The 23,755-nt window shown below is 38.8% G+C and overlaps 1 protein-coding gene across 1 annotated transcript in view; it reads left to right on the forward strand.

Moving 5' to 3' along the window:
* tmem132e (transmembrane protein 132E) overlaps window positions 1-23,755 on the forward strand; it is a 279,565-nt gene that overhangs the window by 485 nt on the left and 255,325 nt on the right. The window lies entirely within an intron of this gene.

Raw genomic sequence — 23,755 nt, forward strand, 5'->3', positions numbered from 1 at the left:
CTTTTGCTTTGTTTTTCCTTCAAGCTGCCTCTGACTTCAGTGCTGAGAATCACAGATGCACTATGGGTTGCTACATAAATACTACAGCCATCTGCACAAAATGAGATGAACATCATGATGAGAATATTACTGGAATTCCTTTCATGATGTAAATGACCCAGACTGCCTTCAGGTCATCCTACTTGCAGCACAGATAATGGAAATATTGCAGGGACGCACTCGTGGCACATCAGGTTACAGTTTGCTCACTTGTGAGGACCACACAATCACAACGTAACACACGACTGTCGACCATCTCGCTTTGATTCCTCCTTTTGTGAGTGTGTGCAAAGTCGCCTCTTGCATCATGGGAAAGGCCTGTGAAATATAAGCAGTCCTACAGACTTTTGCTCTGCAAAGTGTATGAAATTCAAATCAAACATCCCAAAGATGATTTCCTGACATGTCCCCAGTGATCTTGTTGGACTCTAAAACACTAATCCTCCCTTAATGTCCAACTCCTTTTTTTTTTTTTTTTTTTTTTTTTATTGATGCAGCGACACAGTGCTGTTTCCAGCAGTAAGCAGAGTATGACATTTCAATGCTTGGATTAAACGCGCTGCTGTGAGGCAAACTGAGTGGTAGCCTCTTACAGTGCAGTCTCTGTTTATTCATTTGTAGCTGTATTTACAGACGCTCACATGTGGACTTGGATTAGGAGTGAATGTCACCTAAGTAAGCTGCAAGTGCAGTTTATTTATTTCCCCCTCCCATATTTCCTGAATAACCACCCATTGCATCCCTTCAGGCATTTCAGACAATACATCCTACCTCCTCATTTTCACTAAGTCTTGCATCAATTTCATTACCACACAAAAGGAACGCCTACGTGTGCACTAAAGAATATACGCTCCTCCTGCAAAGCAAGCGTGCTGCATGCTGTAATACTCTGCCTACACAAATCCTGCGAACGCCTGTGGTCAGCATTGCTTAGTGCAGGGATACCCACCTTCCTGGACAATGAACGTGCTGCTGTCAAAAGTAATTGCAGTAACAGATTTGGCGCATGGCCGGCTTCCTCCAAGGATGGTTTCAGACACCTCAAGTTTCTCTCTCCCTCCCTCTCTCTTTCTTTTCCTCTCTCTCTCTCTCTCTCTCTCTCTCTCTCTCTCTGTCTCTCTCTCTCTCTCTCTCTCTCTCTCTCTCTCTCTCACACACACACACAGAAACCTTTCTGCACTCACCCTTGCAGTTTAAACCAGTCTCCCCTTGTCACTTTCGCATGCTAAGTAAACAGTTTGGAAGACTAGCGCAAGAGAAATGCAGTAGATTTGCTGGACGGACAGCTAACCAGACAAATCCCCAGGTGTGAAAAAGCAATATCATGGACTTTAAGATCACACTGGGGAGAATATGGTACTGTAATGAATCTCTTATTCCTCATTCTTGTCACACGCTTTCATTCTTCTTTATATTTTATTATATTTTGACTGACATGTAATGTCGTAAACAAGCTAAAGATTCATATATAGAGTTGATTAAATAAAAGCCTCACTGGATTTGCTTTCAAGGCGCCTTTGTGATTAAGTCACTCTCCATGTACTCTTAAGCAGAGCTACAGCAGCTACTTCACTTTAACTCTAATACTTTAGTGATATCTAAAGGGAAATTGACATTTGTGTGGTTTACTGTTCTCCTCTACATGAAGGTCAGAGGTCAGGTGCAGAGAAGCATTCCTGGAGCTGATGGGGATTAAAGTTTTTACTCAAGGACACTACAGCTAGGCATGTTTGGTTACTCATTGTGTTATTATACGGTTATATTTACACAAATAAGACACAGGCATTGATGTCTAATGTAGGTGGATATTATTTAAAGTTTTGTTAGTGCTGATGTAGGGCTTGGTTTGATTAGTGGAGCGATACTACTTTATCTCTGCCCACATTCTGGAAAACCTAGGATTTCCTGCAGTGTTTTATAGCTCAAAGATCCACTATCTCCAAAAAAATTAATAACCATTTCATGAAATAAAACATTAACCTAAGAGGAACTGGAGCAGAGGAGTAATTTCTAGGACTGCAGCTAATCATTATGTTCGTAGAATAATATGGTCATCGTATATTTGATTCAATCTTTAATCTATTAAATGTTAAAAAGTAGTGACCAAAAACCATTTGCAGGTACTTGGAGCTTACAGTTTGATTGTTTGCTGACCAATAGTCCAAAACCTAAACATATTTAACTATTTCATATACAGTATATCAAAGAAAAAATAAATGTTAGTATGGAAGCCAGAGCAAGAAAAACAATTATCAAAATAGTTGCTGATTAGTTTTCAGATGATTGATTAATTGACTACTGGTTCTTCTCCTTCATTGAAACAGAGCATGGACAGTATTTGAAACAACAACCATCATATATTTAATAGGTGTTGGTAATTAATTCCTCCATAAAATGGTCTGGGTGGCTCACCACCTCAGCTAAACAATTTCCTGGGGGGGGGGGGCAGGCCCTGGAACTGACAACCTGAAATAATATATTGTGGTTAACCTGAATAAATGGATAGAACCGATTATGACTAACAGTGTTATATGAACTAGGTGTGGCGAATGTTCTGATTAAGTACTGCTGATTGCTCGGGGCTGCGTCTGCATTCGGCTGCATAACAGGGCCTGGGGAGCAGTGTTTGCCCAGTCATGGTTTGTATTTAGTTGGCAGCCTTCCCAGCAGCAGCAGCAGCAGCAGCAGTCCATCTCTGAGAGTAGACACTGGACAGAGAGCAGACAAAGCGTCAGTATGACACACCAGCTCTCATGTCCGAGCCCAATTGATTTACATGTGGTGAAATGAAGCCTTAACTCTGCGGCGTTTCCCTCCTTTAATATGGGAAAAGGCTGCTCTTCGCGCAGTGGAAACCTCGCTGCCTGTCCATACGCATGAACACCTTGTGCCTGCAAATGAGTCAGAGTTGCTCTTTAGCTATGCTGTTTTTCTTCTATACTGCAGTGATGTCAAGATGTTGCATTGTTGTTGATGCACCTGCCACTTCTGTTTGTGTTTGTGTCTATGAAGCACATGGTTTTTATATTTAGCTAGCAGCTCTCAGTCAGTGGTTAAGGAAAGAGCGTTTTTTTTAAACATTTGCTGGTAGCATCAGATAATGGTACACCCATGGCACCCTTTTGGAAGTCCTTTTTTATTATTTTGAGTGGTGGGTAGCTTTGAGGTTAAAACCAATGTTTTCTCTCTGAACAACAAGGTAACTACAGATTGGAAACAGTAAGAAAAATAAGCTGTTACTCGAATGGATGGTCTTTGTTTTACATGCAGCCTTGTTCTGTAATCACAGGTGGACCTGCCAGTTTGTTTTCATTTTTCAGTATTTAAATGTTAGAATAGAGAAAAACTGGATGGAAAAAAAAAACAAAAACAAAAAACAAGGCTCTATGCTTAGAGCTGTATTTTGGCCCCAAGCTGTTGCTTGTGAGCCATTGTGGCTCTGCAGTGGTCGTTGTGGAGTGAATTCTAAGGATGTTTCCTTCATCAGCGGTGAAAGGAACCTTTTGTGAAGCACTGGTTTCTTTAGACGTAGCGTGATGTGCAAGACCTCTACCAAGGGCTTCGGGGTTTGTTGGTAGTTCTTACTGAAAATAGTACACTATTTGTCCACAATGCATTACCTCCCTTATCCTGACCTTGTTTGTCTATGGTCTGAATCTTGAAATCTTTGACTCATGAGAAAATGCATGTATTGTGCCAAGGGTGAATGTCTTAGTAGCAGTCGATTTACCACGGTGAATATACCTGCACTTGGTTTTCAATCTACTAAAAAGCTCAATTTCCTAAATGCAAGGATAAATTAAAGTAAATATAACATGGATCTGAAAACCTTTCCTGATCCATGACTTATTCAATGCTCCTTTACCATCGCTCCTACAAAAACAACACTTGCTCTAGAATAGTTTGCCTGCTCCATTCATACAGCCCATCTGCCTTTTATTGCATTTTGTGAATAGGGAATGTTTTTTTGTTTTTTTTCTGCTGTTTTTCTCTGTAAATTATAGAAAGTAATCTGTCTGAAATAATCCACCACCTGCTAGGCTTGATGTATGGTTTAGAGTGTGACGACATTGTACTGAAATAATTAGACTGCATTTGCTAGCTATTCATTTTGCAGGCATTTAAGTGCCAGGTGACCACTATGCTGATATATGATGTTCCTATTCAGTATGTAAATCAAGTGGATGGAAGGTTCTCTTTTCTTTGCATTGCTCTATTTTGCTGCCATTGCTTAGTTTCTAGTCCTTCTTTTAATGGTGTTTTTCTCTGCAAATCATAAATTCAGATAAATGTACCCATGACATTTACACTGAAAATATATGTATAACAGCAGCTGATTGACTGCAAGATTGTGTCACTGGGATACAAGCACTTTTGGATTGTGTGGCCCTCCAGTGCTTTGTCAAATTGATGAAGTTCTGAAACTACACTCAGCAGGGAGGCAATCTGCCTTCTACATAGGCAATCACATATGTTTGGTATGAAATCCGTTGTTATGCACTGCACCTCCACAGTGCCTTTGATTTGAAATAGGTCCTCTGCTGCCTCTGGAATTGTGAGTCAGACCTGTGAACATTTTTACCCCTAAGATTCCACATTTGCATTGTAGAAGAACACCTGTAAAATGGATTGTGATGCACCGTACGTTGTCTCGTCATTGAAAGACATTAGCTGTGTTGTCAGTTAGCCTGTACTTAACACCGTTTAACAGATTTCATCAGGAAGATGTGGCAACTACTGTGGTGTAATCATTTTCTTCTAATTTTGGTGGTCTTGTCATGGCGTGGTAATATGTTACAGTTCATAAGTCGTCTCCCCTGACACACAGAGAATGAGTCCTCTGAATTAAGAAAAGGTTACACTAAAGGTGGCCCCATTAATTTCTCTAAGAGGACTACATGGAATATAAATTTTAACAGAAAATATGTGCCGTTATGTCCATATATGGCAAATGACACATGTTCACAAGTGGGACAGGAGTGTATAACCTTAGAGAGGGTGTGAAGAAGTCATAGCACTGCTTATAAAGCTGTGTCGGCTTCCCTGTGTTCAGAAACGGCTGCTTAATATTATGATTTACCACTTGACAAAGCCAGATTAGCTGTCCCCCCCCCCCCCCAACAAACCTAATCACATCTTTTCATATCATTGCATGTTCAGATCTGGGCCACTTGTTCATGTATTCCTACATTGGATTCATATCCTGCCTTTGACTATCAGATCAGAATTCATGTTTCTTTTCTGTGTGAACGTCTCACTCCTCTGTGCACGTCACATATTACTTATTGTCGTTCAGTGGCAGCACCTCACAAACTTGTAAAAAAAAAAAAGGAAAAAAAAAAACAACAGCAGTGACGGGTCAGTGGAGAGATGAGGACATTTCTAATTTGTTGGAAATTTATGGAGCAGCTTCTGTTCAGTGCATGGGTAGGACATCAGTGGTATTTACACTGGAGCTAGATAATGTCATCTGCAAACATGAATGTGAACCATCAACACAAATGATGGGCTGTAATGACAAACCTGTGCTGAGCATTAAGGGCGGTAGTGTGAATGTCGCCTACAGGGTAAAACAGAAGTTAATACAGGATAAAATTAACTTGTAAACAGTTTACAGATTTTTCTGGTTCCATGCTTGTGGTGAACTAGGAATTAAGACATTCTTTTGTAATATCAGACAAATTATGAACTGTGTGTCTAAGATTGGTTATACACACAGCACAAATCATTTGTTAAACTGGAAAGATCAACCAAGTCAAAGCAGACTAACCATTTAATACAGAGGTTTTAGCTCTTCTGCTCTGCATATCAGCAGTATTTCCCAGTGGACTGTTAGCCTTCATATGAAGGATTTGTGTGTGATCAGTGCAGTGGAAACTGAAGAAATGTGACCAGACTTTTAGCTTTCAGCGTATCCTGCAGTATCTCTTCTCCCCACACTGATTTCCCAGTGCTACAAATCTGCTAAAGGACTCAGACATGCATTCCCCAGTCTGGCAACCAACCTCAGCTTCCTCTTCCACAGTGAGCCAACATTTAATTCTTTCTCAGCACAATATTGTTTTCAGCTGTAAGATTGCCCTTCCTGCTGCAGTTCAACAAGTCTGGCCATTTATCACAAAGTTCAAGACTGCAGAAGTGGAAGTGTGTTTGAACAAACTACAGGTTCCTGTAGGTTAGTCTTTGTATTTAGTATTTTTATTGAGCTAGGTGGTGATATTTTAAAGCTGAGGTTTGCTGTAAGTCTCAGCTGCAGGTAGGGAGATCTCTGGTCCACTGGTAGTAATTCCAAGTGGCTTCGGTGTCTCTCACTGAAGAATAAGTAGAAGTGTCAGCATGATCTGATGACACTAAACTGAATCAACTGTGTCGCAGTGGACACGACTTTACTTGGACAAAATCATAATGTCATTTAAAAAACAAAAATGTTTAAATTTGAACATTCAGGCTTCATTTCCATTGGAAAAACATCAGTGCATATGGGTCAAGTGGTCGGGTGAAGAGAAAAAAATGAATTCTTTAGTGTTGGTGTTGACTTTATATAATGCATTACTTAATGATACTGCTAGGCTGAACCAAAGTGGTTATCTATTCTGTTCAAGTAATAACAAATTAAAACTGACATTTCTATTGTAATTTTCGACGAATGTTTCTGCTTGTACACCTGCCTGTAGTAGCTGTCAGCTCTTCCTGTTAATCTCAACATGACAAGATGTCAGCATTTTCCTGTCTTCTGTCTGACTGATAGTCTGTGTCTGGCTTGATGGAAATGAACATTGCAGTTTGGTCTGTGTAGCCATGATTTCTGATTTTGCAGGAGCGTTGCCATTCCTCAAAGCTTCGGTGTTTATTACAATCTGCTTTTACCACCATTTCAATTTGGCATTTTCCTGATAAAACCTTACTTCATAAAATCTTTATTTTTGAATATAATTAAGAGAGAGAATTTGAGTTGTTTTTTGCATGCACTATTTTGTGTTTGTGCACCAAATTTGAATATTCTGAATATTAAGCGATCTGTGAACCCAACACACACCTTCATTCATTGTGTTGAGTTTGTTTCAAACTAGAGCCTGAAATCAATCAATAATATTGTCTAGGACTTGCTGGGGGTAGAGTGTTCATATCTGCTGAACATACAGTTTGAATCTTAGTCATATTGATCTTAACACAGGGAAACAAAAGCTTTACAAATTAGGCCACCATAACATTGACTGCACTGGATTTGGCTGACTTCAGTGATCATGTTGTGCACAAACCCCAGATAACACTGTTGTTTTGTCATGTTTAATTCAAACACACTTACTGTCGGTGACCATGGGGAACTCACTAAGCATTCAAATCCAGAATGAAAACAGCATTGAAAAGCCGCAAAAGGAGTCAGAATTTGACTGAAAAGCCAAACACTGATGGGCTTTCTGGGCTTTGGTGTTGATATTAGTTTTTCTACTTACATACTCTGACAACAAGCATGATTTAGTAGGATAACAGAGCTTAATTTTTAGTTAGTTAGTCATGTTAGTACACTTTGAGTCAGGTTGAGTTTTTTTTTGTGAAGCCATAAAATCCTGTTCAGCACATCTAAATATGCCAGAACACATTGGGAATGAACCATTCACTCAGTGAGACCAGCTAAAACATTATGCACTTCAAGGGGGAAAAAAAAAACTGCTCTGGGTAGGAAAACTCCACTCAGGAAGTGCTGATAGTGTAGAGGACAATGCTGATTAACAACAGACTGAAACCTTTTTGTGCATGTAGAGATGAAAAACCGCTCTGAACTGCAGCTGTTCTGCTTGACAACTGAATTTTTCATAACATTTAGGCCAGTTCACAATTCAGTTTCAATTGAAAACTGCCTATGGTCAGGTTTGCAGAATATTATTGGTGCACTTATTTCACCGTAATAGATTTAAAGGTTCTGTCCTGACTTGACTTAGCTGTACACTTTTACTGTGTGTGCTGTGGTCTATGAAAACATCCTTTTTCCTACCCTGGAGCACACTACCAGATTGAGCAATGCCCAGTGTAATCAATTCTTTTATTGGGTTACATAGGCTCTGAGAGAAGAGGGATCCCTGATTGTTATAATAGCCTCTGCTATGCTATATTAGGTCCAAAAGACATTATAATAATTTTGCCATAAGCCTATGAAACAGGATTTAAGCACACAAAGCAAAAGAAAGCTGCCAGCTCCTCCATGTTTTGCTTTGGGCCAGGCTACTTTAAGGCTAACATTTTCACATAAGCTAGAATTTTAATCATACATTTCAGTAAACATTCCTTACTTGCTGTCTTTGATGAATAAAAAATAACTTGTAGCACTTAAACTTGTCCTTAAGCAGTTGTGTTGAATTAGTGATATCCCTTTTCCCTCTGCCTCTCAATTTTTACATCTGCCATGCTTACAGATTCTGCTTGTGGAAACACGCTGGCGAAGTCGTACATGTCCGTTCAGCTATTACCTGACATCCGAGTGGTTGACACTGGGTGTGCAAAATGCATGTGATGGAAGAATGTAAAACAGAAACGTGCATCACAACAAGCTGCACAGACCTCATACCATTATCCCCTGTCTTCTCATGACAAGTGGATAAGCATTAAGAACCGGGTCACTTAGCGCTACTTTAATCTTTATGGTTTTCAAAGCGAGGTATTAGAGAGGTCACAGGGAGCCCCAAGCAGAAATTAGAAATTGATTTTTGCTGACATTTAACAGGTATAAAAAGATACAAATTAGAGAATATGAAAAATATTATTCTAATTTGTATTATAATGGTGGCAGACTATGTGCCACTCGCTGCCTGAACCTCTTAACCTAGAAGTGATTGGTTTTATGTTGTGGACTCAGTCTGCAAAACAAATGCGCATCTTTTCATGCATGTGCTGAGTCCAAAAAAATCCAGTGATTCCTGCTTCCCAAGAATATGCAGCACGTGTTCCCATTTACAGTATTTCATTTTTAGAAAAAGTAAATTTTCAGGCCCAAATTGGCTCGTGATTAGATACAGATGAATCAAGAATTTATGTTGTGGAGGGCATCATGAAGGCACAGGCTATTAGGGAATAAAGCCCCATGTTACTGGTTCCATAAAATCTCCACCAGTGATGCAAATGGTGCTTTTAGAGGTTAATTATTTGCAGCATGTTTGGAACATTTGATGCTAATGAGGCAGTCGAATACAGGCACTTATTTGGTAAATTAAATCAGCCACGAAAATGTCCATCAGTGTTGGATTTAGTCAGGGTTGTAGCTGACATTAAGGACATGTCCTCAATATATATTTTGGGAATTTGTGGGTTTTAAGTATGTGGAAGTAATTAATTCTAATGGTTTCAGACTAAATCAAAATTTCCCCAAATTTTAGGATTAAAAACCCTTTAATATTTAAATGACTATGCAAAATATGAAATATTTCTTTTTTTAAAGGGAGAGTGGTGCACCTGTCAGTTTTGGCCCCAGTCCAGTATTTCTCCAATCCACAACCAGTCCTGCAGGTGAATTTCAGTGGGTTTGGGTCATTTGTTCCCACAGGTGAGGCTGGGAACATACTAAACACCAGCGACTAAGAAATGATTGTTCCAAAGCAAAGAGTGCAGATGGGAACATTTGTGTTGGAAACTAGAAATTTTAGCTGCTGGCAAAGTAATCACTGAGTCACTGATATTGATTAAAACCCTATTAGCCTCCCACAGATAGATTATAGTTGTTTCATGCCATAGGACAAGAAAAACTTATTTCCATTTTGAATAGTAACACACTGAGAACAGACAAGTATAAAAATAAATTGTTATAAATGTACATGTAAAGGTGTCGCACACTGTCCTTTCAGAAAGTATTGGGCACTTTCACCTTTTGCACATATTATTGCTAAATTGATGAAATTGACATCTTCTCATTAGTCTACACTCAATAACTTGTAAGTAAAAGCATATTTGACCCCCTGAACCTGTGTGAAAACTCACCAAAATTTGCCCAGAATGCAGAATTGCAAGAAAATTTTATATTTTAAAGGTTTTAAAGTACCTCAAAACAATGGCTCTTTGGCGCCCCCGACAAATGTGAAAATACATTACACCAATAGGAGCCTGGCAGACATTTTTTCATCACACAGTCACCAGCCTCGGCACGTTTATTCTTCATCTTGGGCCAAGCAAAAAAGCTTATCATGCTTATGTCATGGTTCGTATGACCAACAGGAAGCCTCATCTATATGAGAGGGGCATCTAGTTATCCAAATTTCATAATTAATTTTTATGGTTTTCCTTTGGTGGACCCGACAAGTTGACGTATGTTTTTGACACCTTCGAGTTGTGATAAATCGCACACGCATCGTCGGATTTGAATCTGACCTATTGATGAATTTTAGACCCTGGGGGCCTGAATGCAGGTGATGTGAACAAAATCACAATAGGTGCAATCGTGCCCCCTATATAACATTTTGAAAATTTCAATGGAGAGCCAAACATTTAGTTTCGCTTGAGGCGAAGGCCGTTCATTGCCGCTTGCGGCTATATTCATGAGAATTCTAACCCTTTGCTGTGCCAAGCAACATTTTGCTCATGTTTGTGTCTAAAACATGATTGGAATCTGTCTATGGCATGGGTAAGGATAAGGGCATGAAAACATTTCTAAAACTTAAGTAGTTGTGAAATAGAAGAGGTTTGAAACCATCAGGACACAGAGATGACTGTGCAGCAAAACCAAGTGATCAGGCAAGGATCAGGTTTAAAGGTTTGCAGAGATGGGGAAACCTTCTGGAAGAACGATCATCTCAGCAACAGTCCGTTAATCAGCCCTTTATGGTAGATTGCCTGGAACAAAGCCATGGCAGCCTAATTGGAGTTTCCCAAACAGTATTTGGAGTATGAGTTAAAAGATCATCTCGTCTGCTAAAACAAAAACTCTCTGGGCAGAACTCCAAGCATTATGTCTGCTAAAGAGCAAGCACTGCATTCAACTAATACCATCCTCATGATGAAGCACAGTAGTAGCAGCATCATCGCTGGTCGGAGCTGAGGAAAGGACGGAAGCAGCCAAAAGCAGATAGGTCCTTAAAATTACCTCAGAGTAGGGAGGCAGTTGACCTTTCAGCACGACAATAACCTGAAGCCAAACAGCCTTGACAACGCTGGAGTGTCTTCAGAACAAGTCTCTGACCATCTTCTGTCAGAGGTCTTCAGGTGTAGTCAGAGTCCAGAATTAAATCCCAAAGAACATCTGTGGAGAGACTTGAACATGTCAGTTTACAGATGCTTCCATCCAATGTGACAAAGCCTGAGATGATCTACCAGGAAGAATGGAATAAACTGCCCAAATTCAGGTGTGCAAAGCAAATAGATTTACCCAAAAAGACCTGAAGTGGTGATGGAGTCCATCCCAACCATGAGCAGTGTGGTTTCACATTACTCATTAGGACATACTGCATGCGATTCTTGTTAAGTTGCGAAAAACCGGTTGGTAAATTAGATGTAGAAAAATAAAGTTTCATATTCTTTGTATCTGCTCTCAGTGATCACACAGCTTTTGAGTGCCAACCTTAAAGAGGCTTAGAATAACGAATTAGTCATAGAGATCTCTGAGGACATGAAGGAGGAGAGCTTGGCCTAAATGCACAAGTCTATCAAAGCAGCAGATAACTGTTCATACAATTAAAAGTTTTGCATAGACTTCATTACTTTAATTCTGAAATACTTCCTGGATGTTAGAAATTTACTTTGCATCACACTGAATTTAACAATTAAAAGAGAAAAGATAATGTAATGTAAGGCAGTTTCTAATTGCTTGAGTTATAATTTGTAGTGATTTTGTTTTTTTTTGTCTTCATTTACTTATTTATTCATCCATTTAACAAGGAAGACTGACATTTAGTAACTGCCTCATAATGAGTAAGAAAGTTAATCTGCAGTGTCTGGGCAGGTGGCATGAATACAGACTACATTAGCTGAGTGGAAAGCCAAAGTTGGGCCAGTATTGACGTGAATAGGTTTCTTTGTTGTTTTGCTTATGACCAAACATTATTATGTTAGGCCAACACTGGCCCCCTGCCTATGGACAAAGGGTATATTGGCCCAGGCTATAATTGGCTGGCTTGAACTGAAGTCTTTTAATTAAGTTTCTTATTTACTGTTTACCTACATGAATTAGTCCAACAGAGTGTCAACACAGAGTGACCAATTTAATTTTTATATCAGTAAATAGCCTACTCTCACATACTCTGTATTCACTTTTCTGTGCATTGTACAAAAAGAAAACATCCAGTATAGTCTGCAGCAGCCCAAACAGGTGTGATAATAGAAAATAATGGTCATAAAATATTGTTAAAGGTCTTTCAGCCACTTTTTGATGTCTTACTATGGGTATTTGTCCCTGTATGATTATTAACACCACCAAGTGCCTCATAGTGGACTTTAACACCTTCTGCATTGTTTTATGTTATCAAACGTATAATGAACTATTGGACGTTATTTTTGTCTACAGAAAAGATCCATGGTCATCAAGCTGCAAGCCATCTGTAACCATTAGCAGCACTTATTTCAGACCACTGGCATTTTCTGAAAATGTTAACGTTTTTATTATTGATTTTTGTTGATGTGTTTATAAAGTGAAAATTGGGCTTCATAAAATCAGAATTACTTCTTCATTGCCCTGATTAATTTTTCACTTCTCCTAATTGTTTAAAATTCCTGGTTTGCAGCAACCATATGTCAGCCCTCTGCTTTTCTTTCCCATACAGAGGCCAATCACTAATCAGCATGCTCTTGTCAATCAGTGCAGTGGTTCCTGCAGCTGTCTACAGATGCTGAAATATGACCACCTCCAAAATCATAGTGATAATTGCCAAACTGCGGGGTTATGTTGCTGACTTATTATGGGAATCATTCACATAATTGGGCATTTAACACCAGATGTCCAGATCATGTCCAAAATTCTTCTCCCCTCATTTATTAGGCTGTTGTGCATAGAGCAGGAAACTGCTGCACTTTTGCTTGAAAACATATTAGAGTGCTCCTAAATGCAATCATAACTCTTATGTCACGTTAAAATAAAATACTCTCTCCAGTTTGTAAATTTATATGGAACTGGCAATTATTAGCAAGGCAGTGATAAACAAGGCTGTAGAGACCAATGACCTGCTGTTCTTTTCACTGCTGTTTTTAAATAGTTCAATTTCTAGAGTATTTGTCAGTATAGAGGTTACAGATGGTGTGGCTTCAGAGTGCACGTGGAGTGTTTGGTTTGGAGCTGTACACACATACAAAAATTCCTACTCGATTGAGCCAAACCAGACGTTTGGTACAGTTGCACTAAAATCCATGAACTGGTTTCCTCTGTTAGTTGAACATGGAGCAAATATGTGTGGCCTTATTCACTCAAACTAATAAGAGGGTTGTAGTTTTATTCCAACAGTGAAACAGGGGTTGGGTCTGAACTGACCCCGTTCAGTCCTACTGTCGTTTGTTCGTTCATTCATTCATCTGGCTGTCCGTCTGTTACACATTGTTGCGTTTTGCAAATTGTGCTGATTGGCCTAGGGGGGGTGCCACAGCATATGTTTGTATGTCATGCATCTTTGATGCTATTGATTGCAGTTCAAGAAATGACGTGTTTGGTAACTGCCTGCAATTTGCACAAGGCACACCACAATGTTTCTCCCTTCTTTTTATTTAGACATTGGGATATATTTTTAGTGCTTACGCCTTTACTATGTTTTAAAGATTACAGGTCGTGCAAATATTGATTTTTTTTTTTTTTTTTTCCCCCAAAACTGTTGTAGTTGTTGTGATTTAACCTTCTTGTAGCGTGATGTTAGAATTGGCTATTTGCTGAGATAAGCAGTGATGGGAGGCAATAGGAATGATGCTTTCAATCATCGGTTATCATTAGAAATATTTTATTTAGCTTTCCATCTGTGTCTCAAGATCTGCAGCAAGTGCCTGTAATAAACAAGTGGAGACCAGTTATCTTCTTATGTTGTCTGTGCGATACTTTCTTTCTACTATACGTTCTACTATTCTTTAGTTTAACTTGAATCCACAGATGATTGAAAGTCTTCAGCTATTGCAACTTGGTTAATTTGGTTTAATGTCATGATAATGTAGACTGACAAAATTTAAAAACTACAGGTCTAATGTCATCTATAAATATGAATATATAAGTGTGTTGAACAAATAGTTGCTATGGAGTTTAACACTTAAACAAGTATAGTTTTTTATACTTTATACTTTTTATACTTTATTTTTATACTTTGACTTATTAGACCAAAATCAATTTTTGCTGAAGTAGAATAGGCTGGTTTTCTTTGAAATCTTCCTCCACACACAAAGGCCTTGAAATGCACTGCTGTGTTGCCCATGTGCAAAAGGATGGTGAACAGCGATTTCTGTTTCAAGATCCAACTGAACAGGAACAGGCAGCGGTATGAACCTTTCTTATTGTGTTAAAACGTGTAGGGATCTGACAATTCTCTGCTGGAAGTGGAGACAAGCATGATACTGAATGAATGATGGGAGGTCCAACTCCCTCAAACAAGCACTCTGACCCTCTGGGAAATCAAACAAGGGGGGAGTGCAAGATTCACCCACTCTAGAGTTGCAGCATGACATTCTACTCAGTGGAGTAAGTCATTTTTCACAGTGATGCTCCAACATGCCAGTGAACTGTATGTTCTGGATAAAGTGACTGCTATACTTTGAATTAATTTCATAAACCTGCTCACATGTTTAATGACTAGCAATATTCAGTTCTTGGCCTCAGCGAATGAATGATTTGAAGCCATCTGTGTCAAAATTAGAGTGAATTATTTGATAAACACTAAACGCTAAATAATTTAAAAGAGCACACATCCTTAGGAATGCCTCTTTGGGGATTCTCACTTTTAGGTTAACCATCTGTCCCAGCTTATCTCCATGTAGAGATGCTCCAGATTTTAAGTCTTCATGGTTATCAGTGTTTTGATTTAGTAGCTTTCACACAGCATTTACTGCTGTCAAGCATAACCTCTATCACATTAATCTTATCCTATTGGCCCTTATAGGATGTTCTCATGTCCTGTCACTGGATCATTTGGTTGCTGCATTAAACACTGGGAAATTTGGCTTCTTTTTATTTTTTTGTATCATTATGAAGCTTTCTGTGATTCAATAAAGAGCTGTGTGGAGCCACCAATCCTGTCAGTGGCCGAGTTGCATATGTGGTTAATATAAGCACCGGGTTTTCTCGACGGACACGAGTGGATAAAAAATTAAACACCATGTCTTATTCTGCTGTATTCAAATTGGTCCCTTTTCTGATCTCTGACAATGTTCTGCAATGCTTGACACAACAAAGCCTTAACTGTCTTTGTACTAGACCTTGTACTAGACCTTGTATATGTGGATGGTGTGACTGACTTTGTAACTCCCCTGCCATTTCTCCTGGATCCCCCTCCTGGCACTGGACCTGAGCAAAATACAGACACTTCCAATGGAGCTGTAACCACTCCTGTTGAGAAAAGGACCTGAGTATCAGTGGTAAAGGGGGAGTGTTTTGCCTCTCAGTCACCTATTTGGTGGATGGTGTTTGGATGCCATTTTGGGAAAATAACCATAATGTGGTCTGACAATCAAAATTCCATTTTCACTGCTGGCTACTAATCTTTGCGCTCATTTGGCCAGTGCAGGAATAATAAAGCCTGCTGACTGGCTTATATTTAGACATGAAAGCTGTCTCCTGACCAGGGCTTCAAGTGCTCTTTGGCAACGCCTTTGTAAAAGTGAGTTTGTGTATTTAAGCGTTTGTGTTTGCGGTGGGATGTTTCCAGATGCGGTCCTGTGCCAGGAGCATGGTGTTGGGACGTGACTTTGCTGTGAACATTTTTTTTTTTTTTTTTTTTTTTCTGGGCTTGATGGCAGCAGACACACAAACACAAACAGCTCCTGTGAGACAAGCGATGGCAAGTTGTCATATCATCAGTCTGTATGGTTTGCATTCAGGAACAATATTCTTTATAACACAAGTGCCATTAAAAGGTTATTTGTTTCTCTGATAACACCATGAGAGTTCCAGTTTGAAATAGATTGGAATTTATTGGTTAAACTGCAAACAGCAAACAAATAAAATGGATCAATAATGGCTAAACAGAAAATACCTCCTCTATACACACACTTGGAAATAAATGGTCTTATCATGTCTGTTAGCTGCTAATTGGTACACCTGGATTTGTGGTTGCCAACTTTAATTACCTCCCACAGGTCCTATAATTCTCTGTGAAATGCATGATGGGATTCATTAAGTGCCAGCTTTAAGGACTTTCCACGATGGTATAATATTCAAAGTCAGATCTGTCCATGGAGTACAATGTGGTTGAGGCATCTCCCCCAACATAATCTTTAGAAGGTTCTTCTGACTTGAGCTTACATTAAATAATCTCTGATGTGGTTAGTAGGTCAACATTTTGGGTAAGTGATGATTTCAATTTGCATTTTTTTGCACAAATTTAGCCTCAAGGTAATATGGGGACTCGCTCACCAACAGAACCCTCAGAATCACACCTGTATCTTCAAAATAGCATTGCGGTGCTGAAACCAACAGCTTTACCAAGTAGGCCCTCTACTTTATAAAAACAGTGCAGTTTATCTTGCTGAATTTAAAGTGATCCTGAGAAAACCACCGCTGCAGGGTTTTAGATTGAACCTGAACTTTAAACCAATCGCAGGTGTCAATGCAACTTGGACTGCACCAACTTTGTTGGCATCATTTCACAAACCCTGTCCTTTCTCTAGCTCTCTGGTTTGTCTCTAACTGGGTGTTGCAGATCTTTGAAAAAACACAGAAATAACTAAAAAGTTTTAATTGGATCTGATTAACTGACAATGATTTAATCAGTAAACTGCTCACATGACCACATTCGGATTTGAACGTCAGCGCAGACCGTAGGGCAGGACCACATTTCTTTCATGATTGTTGGGAGGGGGAGCAGTGACATGTGATCCACATACTGTCAGACTGATTGCTGAGCCACTGTTGTGCCATCTGTTTGTTAATCCATTATAAGTAGGTATTAAAGTACTCAGTTTATACACAACTGCTACAAATTGTTAGTGGTATTTGAGATCCATTTCAGTCCACTTGTGGATTTTACAAGTATTAAGTTGTAGCTTCATGGAGAGTACAAATGTTCTTTCCCCTAAAGTTACACTAGTATACATGATAATCTTCTTTTCTCCGAACCTCTGTTCTTTTTTTCAGATTAGTGAATGAAAGATTGTTTATTAGGAAGCCTGGATAGAGGTGACCATTTGACTCTGCAATCCATCAAGCCATCAGTCAGTCAGAATAATTGATCCTACCATGAACCAAATCACACATGGAAGTCCTGACCATCTTAAAGTGCATTAGACACCTTGCAGAGGAGTTGCGGGTGGAAAACCTTTTGGTACTGCAGTCGTTAATTTATGCAGTAGTTCAGTTTGCAAAACAGCACAAGTACATAAACCCTTCTGGAGTAAAAATTCATGTGAAACTCTGGAAAACTGACAGAAGCATGAGCCTTTCTGTTAATACTTGAGAGTCAACACAATTGAGCAAAAATCCACAAGCCCGACTTCACTGCTGAACAGATCACTTTTTATTAGTTTATGTTATCATTAATATTTTATTGTCCATGAAGGTAAATATTTTTCCTAAGGCTTCTGCTGTTTAACATGCGGGGCCATCACAAAACTCTGCTGAGAGGGTGTGACAGTCATCTCAAATCTCTGAGGGGAGACTGCTCAGTGCTTTAGTGAGCCTACAATCTTTAAACAGTTCTATGCTTTATCTTATTTTCAACTTTCTTTTTTCATCTGCTCATACTCTTATATTCTTAAAATGTTCTTAAAGTGTAAAAAACCACAAAGGGATTTTTTTACTTTACTTTTTGTTGTTTTCCCACTAAATGTGACTATTGGAGAATGTGGGTTTCCTGCATTATTACACCCTACAGGGCCACATCACTGATTATTGTTTTGAATTTTTACTGCTGATTAAAGCAAAGATCAACCACAAGTTGATTTTTAATTTGAGAGCTCCTTCTCTTTCTAGTCATTTTGTATCTGGTAGTGACCATTTCGTATCTCTTTGGTTTACTTTGCATCTCTTTGTGGCAGTTTTGTGTCCCTTAATGGCAGGTTGGTGTCTCTTTGTGGTTGTTTTGCATCTCTTTTTAGCTGTTTGTGTTTCTTTGTGGCCTTGTGACCCCATATATTCCTTGTTCTGAGGCCAGTAGGTCCATTTGGCAATTCATTGAAGCATATTATAAATCATTTTTGAATGTTAATATATAAGAATAGGGAGGTTTTGGGCTTCTTAGTCCACAGTTTGCACAGTAGATCCTTGATATTTTGCTCACTTTTATTGAGAAAATCTATGTCAAACAAAATAATTACACATACTTGGGATAAATTAGATTTAATGAGCTCATAATCAAACTCTTCCCCTGTAGTTAATTCAGTGCTTATCCTGTTGGCTGGCCATTTGGAATGAACGATTGGCCCAGTTTCACAATTATCCCAGCCCCCTGCTATCAACCTATAGCACCGGCTTGTAATCGACCTTAAAAAATAATTCTCAAAGCACTGTTTCTGGGTTTAAAAAAAAAAAAAAATCCCTCTCATGTATGTGTTTACTTGCAGACTTATCTGTCATGTAACCAGAGGAGCATCTGGTAATTAACAGTGAGTTAACAGTTGGATAATCTGTGCTCTACATGGTGCCAGTTCAAATAACAAAGTGTCTTAGCGGTTGCCCTGCTGTACCCTCTTCAATGTAATATGTTTTATAACATAATTTTTTGACACAGCTCATTTCCTGTCAGAATGTTTGGTAAACTATTTATGTTTTAAGTAAGTTTGTGCAGTGATTTTATTATCAGGTATGAAGGAAAAACTAACGATTTATTTATAGGGGGTTTTTGCCTGTGTGGGACTGTGGTGGACGTATACATGCAAAGTGGCTGAACTAGAACTGCCAATGTTTAGCACGAACTGTCTTCATGTATATACGGTTAGCTGTTGTAACCACTTGGCTATAGGGGTGTCCCACAAAAGATTTATTCAGTACATGTATTTGTGTTGAATAACTTGGTTGCCTTAAACCTTTTTGACAACAGTATAATAAACTAATCTCTTCAGTCTCAAAATATTCACTGGAACAAGTTATTTTACCTGTTGAGGCTTCATTCCTGTAAAACCAAATATAAGAAATGAAAGACTGACAGTCACGATTTGCCTACGGGTATATAGTCTCCATAATTGCATAAGGTAGTATTAGTTGAGCCATTTTCATTAGTTAGTTGCAATAATTGGGACTTATGATAAAATATGAATAATAGCATGTGAATTAAATTATACTTGCACTCAAGACACCATTTCAATTAAAACTGAAATCACAGTAAAATCACTTGGGCAGCTTCCATTTAATCAGGTGCTTTAATTAGAAAATTATTCACCAAGGTCCCTGATGTACCTGCCCAATGGTTTAGATTGTTCATAATGCATTGTCATGCAACACCTAGCAATAAATGATTTACTGTGGTTTGGCATACTGCTGCTTCATTAAAATGCATCTAGGCTTTGGAAAAAGGTTTACAGCACAAACAAATTAGCTAAACCACGGTCTAGATTTACAGACATTTTAATGAGTACAAGGAATTCATTCAATTAGATTTAAGGAAAATAAAAATATAGAAAGTCACTGTCAATCAACATGTTGATTTCTGTTCCTATATTCACCACCTTGCAGAAACACTACTACTACTTGTTAAACAAAATACATTGATAAAGTTATAGAAACCTTTTATTGTAAATGTCCTTACAAGAGATATATTGATCATCTTAGGACAGTGACTGTTGCCTTCACTTACCCAATAATGTTACAGATTCCATTGATTGACAAATGTTTTTAACCGATTATCTCCCCCGCCCCCTTTTTTGCAGACGGCCGAACAACACATACCCAAATTAAACTAGCTGTTGTCTTTACATTTTAAGGGTTATATTGATAACCTTGGTGTCATTTGAAGGAAAAGCTTTCCAGTTTACTGTTTCACGCTGTAAAATATGAAATATGACTCCCCTCCCCTTCGTAGCATCACCCCCTGCGTGCCCACCATTGTCAAGGACACTTACTATACGGTGGGGGCCATTTTAAATCCCCCTTATGCCTTGTTGAACCTATAGTGTGATACATTGCTGGAAAGGGCTTTTTATTGGCTACAAGATATCTCAGTCATCATTTCCACACATCGTGACTGGCTGATTCTATTGTCATTCAAAGTGGGTCTATTGCACGGGTGGGATTTGCTCTAAGGGGTGATTTCTATTGGTTTTAGGCTTATTTATGCTCTAAGACATAACCAATAAGATCAATTCTAATCTCATGTGACTCACGAAAGCTTCCGTAGTAGTCGCTGTGATAATTCAAGCCTAAATTGCTTTATACCATTTGAGTCGTGAGACTTTAAGCTTTTATTTAATATATATTTTGTCAGACTTTATTCAAATTTGTCTGACGATCTTTGGTGGCATATCTGGTCATACAAGTTTTGGTCTGCCCCCATGTGCTGTTTTGTTTTTTTGTTCTGTCAAAAAATAGTGAAAAATATCAGATTATCCAGAGTAGCTTTTACACTCCACAGTCCAAAACCAGCAGCAAATCCTCACAATGAAGAAGCTGACACCAGAGAAAAAATGTTCACACAAAACTGCAGATACTGTATTTTGACTACTGTTATAGATCCCAAAATTCAGATATTAAATTTTTTTTCAGACAGCACTTGAATGCAACAGTTCATTTCAGGTTCTTCTTGATTGTCAAGTAACCCTTGTTTCCCTTTGTTTGGTATGGTGGCTGTGACATTGAAACAAAATGTGATTCCCTGTCTAGAGCCATTGTTTGGTTTGCCTCTGTGAAAGGAGACCCACTCCTTATAGATTTAAAAGGCTCATTTTAAAATTAAGGTGATGCTGCTGTTGGTATTTTCTAGTGGTTACACACTGATCACAACATATTATGAATACTTTATTCCATTTCTGCTAATAGACCACCCCATATATTATACAGTATATTGTGCCTTTAAAGAGTCTGGTACAATAAATAACACAGTATATGTTTTGTTTACTTTTTAATAGAGTTTCAAGTAATACTAAAACTTTATGTTTAGGACAGTATTTAAAATGTAATCTAAAAACAGAAGAATAAAGAGCAGTTCATCCCAGAGGGCATTTTAAAAGTACATTGAACAGAAAACAGCTCCTTATTTGTTTCCAAAGAAGGTCAAAGTCAATACCAACTGTAGTGGCCAAGTCACTGGTGCTGCTGTGGGGAGTGGTTTTCTTGCTCAGGCTCTGACTGATCTCCCTGCAAAACAGCCCATAGTGTCTCCAGCTAGAGCTTGAACCATTAATTAGGTAGCCTCCCCCCACAGCCTCAGCTGCTACAGTTAAATTAACTGGACAGACATTAAGACAAGGAAATAAACTGTGTTCAAGCCAGGACTGCCAAGGACTAGACACCTTGAGAGAAGGAGTTTATTTCTTTTATTCATCACAGGATGTGGGAAAGCAACCAAATCAGTCGTTAGCAGCTCTTTTAATTGCCTGCCATGGAGTCTAATTTAATGGCTGTTGTTCTGTGTTTCAGAGATCCTGTTAATATGTCGAGTGGCACTTTTTTTTTTTTTTTTTGTGCTGATGAATTTAAAACTGACACTGCAGCAGCGTTTTGGTTTGTAGTTTGATCATCAGAATAAAACCTTTGTGTGCCATTATCATTGATGCTTGTTAAAAATCGGTGTATAAAAGATTGCTCAACACCTGTGGTCTGCCTTCTCCCCATATCCTGAGCCAACCCTGACTAGTATAAACTACATTTACATAACAAATTTTCAAAAACAAATACATTTAGAAGGCAACATAAATGCAGGGTTCAGTCTTGCAGTGCAATGTCTCTTCGTAATGATTACATGCCTGGTTGTGACAAACAACATTCAGACTTTAGTTAAAAGCCAGCGTCAGCTGACTAGTGAGTAAATTTGACCATCCAGTAGATGCTCCTTTTACTGCTAATCTGACACAAAGCACTAACGTTGAATTTCTCCCAAATTAAACACACGTGAATGAAATCCAGAGCTGATTCTTATTGATTTACCGAGACATTGACATTGACATATGATGTTAGTTAATGGACATTTAGGGCAATGTAGGTAAAGTTAAGTAAACTTGCTTAAACCCAACCCCAGATAGGACTGTGGAAGTGAACCGTGTCTGGTGTGACAGACCCAACCCAACCCAATCCCCTCCCAATGTGCTGCCATTAATAAATGCACTGCTTATACTCTCTCAATGTGATCCAGCCGACAATTATGCTGCCGTTATTTGGGAAACATTTTAATAATATATGAATGCAATTTCTAGGAGACAAAGCCAGCAAATCAAGCCACTGACCTGCAAGTTACTGCAGAAGGCCTGGCCAGAACTTTGTATACCAGCTCTGTTGCTGCCACTAAGTGTACACAGATTAACAAAAAGCAAATTATAAAGTACTTTAAGTTAGAAAAGTGATCTAAAGTCTACCAAGCAGCTGTGATCTTCATTCACTGACGGAATCTAACAGCTTGCTACTGCAAATACCAGCCACCTAGAAGGAAACTAACTCTAAACACACAACTCTGACATACAATCTTATCATCTTTTTAAAAAGTTGGTTGATTCCATTAAAAATCCATAAAAATGAAAGCCAACAGTTGTCTATGCCACCAAAGCTCGACACAGCTTATTCCTCTGAGTTCTGCTGTTGTTGAGAGACAATTAAAACACATCCCTGTTGCACTGGGCGACATGTTCTTTCATTAACAATATACAGGGGCTCTGTAGTTTATTTTAAATCAATCACACATAACCACCCTGCTGCAGTAAATATTCGCTAGTACACCAAATCTGTGGCCCCAGCAAACACACTGCTCAATCCTGTTTGAGTAATATTTGCTTAAAACCACAGAGCCCATCTGTTCATTTATCCTTTATATTAAACTACTGTATACAGTGGGTACGGAAAGTATTCAGACCCCTTTAAATTTTTCATTCTTTGTGTCATTGCAGCCATTTGCCAAAATCAATAAAGTTCATTTTATTTCTCATTAATGTACACTCAGCACCCCATCTTGACAGAAAAAAACAGAAATGTAGAAATTTTTGCAAATTTATTAAAAAAGAAAAACTGAAATATCACATGGTCATAAGTATTCAGACCCTTTGCAGTGACACTCATATTTAACTCACATGCTGTCCATTTCTTCTGATCCTCCTTGAGATGGTTCTGCTCCTTCATTGGAGTCCAGCTGTGTTTAATTAAACTGATTGGACTTGATTAGGAAAGGCACACACCTGTCTACATAAGACCTTACAGCTCACAGTGCATGTCAGAGCAAATGAGAATCATGAGGTCGAAGGAACTGCCCAAGGAGCTCAGAGACAGAATTGTGGCAAGGCACAGATCTGGCCAAAGTTACAAAATCATTTCTGCAGCACTCAAGGTTCCTAAAAGCACAGTGGCCTCCATAATCCTCAAATGGAAAAAGTTTGGGACGACCAGAACTCTTCCTAGACCTGGCCGTCCAGCCAAACTGAGCAATCGTGGGAGAAGAGCCTTGCTGAGAGAGGTAAAGAAGAACCCAAAGATCACTGTGGCTGAGCTCAG

Source organism: Mastacembelus armatus, chromosome 14 (genome assembly GCF_900324485.2).
Source record: "Mastacembelus armatus chromosome 14, fMasArm1.2, whole genome shotgun sequence".
NCBI lineage: Eukaryota > Metazoa > Chordata > Actinopteri > Synbranchiformes > Mastacembelidae > Mastacembelus > Mastacembelus armatus.